This window comes from Aphelocoma coerulescens, chromosome 3 (assembly GCF_041296385.1).
Source record: "Aphelocoma coerulescens isolate FSJ_1873_10779 chromosome 3, UR_Acoe_1.0, whole genome shotgun sequence".
In the NCBI taxonomy this organism is placed as follows: domain Eukaryota; kingdom Metazoa; phylum Chordata; class Aves; order Passeriformes; family Corvidae; genus Aphelocoma; species Aphelocoma coerulescens.
Genome location: NC_091016.1, coordinates 108,739,019 through 108,742,609, shown reverse-complemented (window position 1 = coordinate 108,742,609; position 3,591 = coordinate 108,739,019).

Here is a 3,591-nt window from a genome sequence, read left to right as displayed (position 1 = left end):
CACTTTCAGTCTGTAAGAGAAGTTATCTATACAGTTTCAGGTGAATCAAGGTTGAGGGTGAATATCCACATCCACAATCTAACTTTCCGTAGCACTATCAAAGGCAATTCCCTAGTAGCAGGACAGAAGTATTGATGGATTATTTTGTCTGTTTTATCTACAGATATAGACTCAGGTTCATAGCCTGAAAGCATTTTAACAAGATTTGAAATGCTTTGTTCTCTCTCAGATTTTTCTCTTTTTCTCTTTTATTTTTTTCTGATTTTTTTTATGGTTTGCCTTTTTCTTTCTTTCTTTCAGATGTTTAGAAAGCAGCTACACAAGAAGTTAAAGTACGAAATGTGAAAGAATAACAGAAGTTGAAGAACTGTATATTGAAATCTGATAAATGAAAAATGGGCACAGTATCAAACTTAATCACATTCGTATTCACAAGTTGTTGAGAGCTGACACTGATTTATGATCTATCAACAGTCACCAGATTCTGTGACTACTTATACAGATGCAAAGAGCTGGACGGATGGATGGATAGATAAACAGTGAAAAAATGTTGCAAATGGAGTAACAACAAACCTAGTTACAAAAGATAGCTCATCCAATTAATTTTTTAAAAATCTGAATATTTTTGAAGAGCAGATCTCTGGGAAATCTTCTACAATATGGAAAACTTTGAGAAAGCTAAATGATCCTGTTACTGTTCTGCATTCCAATGTTATTACTCCAGTACTACAAGAAAACAATCCCACTTTACCCCCAGTGCCCAACAGACTGGAGAGAGGGTTTCATGCTAATATTTTGTGCTAAAGCATCACAGAGAAGTATTGCATTAAAAATACTCCCTTACTCTAATTCACACACTGAATTCAGCAATGCACATGCTTGTGAGCATTAAGAAAACAAGAGATCCAAGAACATGAGTGATGCAGTGAGGAGGAACCTGAACAGGTGAAGAAAAATAAAAAAAGTAATGTAAATGGCACTGAAAATGACAGGACAAAAATTCATGGCCCCAGCCAATCACAATTGCACAGTATCCCCCCTTACAGATAGTTTGCCCTGGTTGTATTAATAGATAAATTAATTGAGGCGTCATAGACAAAGTAAGTGGCCCAAGTGGAAGTTTCCACATTAACAAAGAGGGAGGCAATCCTTAGTGGTTGTGCTGACCCATCTTGCTCTTTAAGGAGAGCTTTGTGTGCCCATAGAGGCTGGGGTCACCACTAGCCACTCCCGTGCCTGGTGACAGAGCCTGGGCACGAGGCTCAGGTGCAGGCTCACCACTGCTGCTGCCACTGCCACGGCCTCTTGAGAAACCCCTGGATCTCGAGAATTCAGGTGCAAGCAGGTCCTGGGATTATGAGCATGGTCTTTCTTGGTGGAAATGAATTCCTGTGGAGCCGTGTGGGACCATGATTTTGGAAGTAGTCTGGCCAGAGGCTGAATTTCTTTGCACCTCTGCTGAGTCCAGACTTTCAGAGAACAGCACCTACTGCAGTGCTTTTTTCCAGGCAACAAAGTGATCAACTCTTTTGGCACCTTATCTTCAGTTACCCAAGTTTCCTCATCTGTTATGAGGTGATATCAAAACTTTCTTGATTGATGGACCAAAGTCACTAATAGCACTCAAACACTGTGATAATAGCTCTCTATAATTTAATAATAGGTAATATTCACTTAACTCAACTTGTGATTAATATTAATTTCTGCAGCCATTATGTGACTAACCTCAATGACTTCTTTCCATAAATAATGTCACATTTTCCAAGTGCTGCAGTATTATGTCTTCTTGACTGACTATGGATTTCAATATATTATCTTGATCTACAGAATGACTATATTTGTCCTTCATCTTCTTTTTTAGACTTAAAACCAAAGATCATTTCAGTGTCCGGATTCTCCATTCATATTTTGCTAGCAATTTGTTAGTTTTGTCAGTCTAAGCACTAGTTTTGTCAGTCTAAGCACTATCCCACTCAAGATAACACAAATTCAGTCATTCCAGCTAACATATCTGGAAAAGTATGAGAAACCAACAAATACAGTTTGTGCAAATTTTTGAAAATGTGTTTGACTCTTCTCTTTTTTGTAAATAAGTACAGTTCCATTTAAATCAATGATTCTACTACCTTGAAACATTTGCTGTTATTTATGATTCAAACTCCTGGTAAAAGGGAGAAACTCTGCAAAAAAAAATGTTTAACAGTAACCTGACCTTTAAAGAGGGAAAAACTACCTCATAGAAATTATGTCCTAATCAACTTGGAAAAGAGATTAATAGCTTGATATGTCTACATATGCATTATTCATATTTTTCCAACATAAACTGCCCGTAAATTCACCCAAGAAGGTATTAGGCATCTCTAAACAGTCAGGAAGGAGCATCTCTCTGCCTGCTGTTGAGGCTTTTCTTCAGTCCATATTGCTTATATGCAAAGAATTGCTCAGCAAAGACCTCACCTCTCCTCCAGAGAGAAATCTCAAACCCACTTAGCATGAATTGACAGCTTGGATGGATGGAGTTCTTGTGGACTGGATATGTACACCTTGGACCACAGACAAATGGCTTAAATTCCAATTTTCCTACAAATTCCATGCGTATTCTGTGTCCAAGCTACGACCAGTCTAATCTGGCAGTCTGGAAAGGAAACCTATGAGCCAGACTGCTTATGCTGCTCTTAAACTCACATTGAATCATATAAATACCATGAATAGTACAAAATTTACAGACTTAGGCCTATCAAGCATTTTCTTCAAACGTTTGTGATGGCCACATATTGCCATTATCAATTAGATTTCACTTAGATTTTGGGCAGGAAGATAAGGGGATTGTTTTTTAAAATGTTACGACTTGTCAAAGCTTTTGTTGATTCTGCAGTGTAATAATGGCAAGTCTTGCTCTGCCCTTTACAACCATTTCTGTTAGTAAGCACAAACTGCTCTTTAGTGAGAAGGAGAAATTTATTTAGGCTGTGCACGATGAGAAACAGGAAACATTAAGTCCTGAACAGGGACATAAGAGAGGAGATGAGCAAAGAACTGCTAGGGGCAGGAGCAACAGAAGGAACCAGCTCTACTTGAGAGGAGAACTCAAAGATGAAAAAATTATTCTGTAATTTGATAAATCTCAAAATAGATAAAATTTGAACTTCCCTCTCAGAGTTCTCACTGAATCACATCCCATCGAACAAACCAGAATGCCTTCCTGGCCTTGCTGCACTTAGCAGGGGATAAACTGGTCAGGTCTTGGCCCGAAAAATGCTTTGAAATAACATTTTCAGTAATGTCTCTTACAGTATAAAGCACCTCATGATTCCCAAGTGGATGAGGCTCTGGCCATTGACCTCTAGTCATGCCAGTGAAGAACAGTTCAAAATGACAGCAAAGCAAATTTAGGTGACATTTGTGAAATGTTTTAGACAACTGTTCTGCATTTTTCCATGTTTCATTGTTCTTTTATGAGCAAAAGCAGAAAATAAAATAGAAACAAATTTAAAGTCAGAGCTGTAATGTGGCTGCTTATTTGTTAATTTCATTTTTTAAAAGGCTTTGCAGAAATTGTAGACAGCTCCTTCAAATGATTCTACAGGAGGC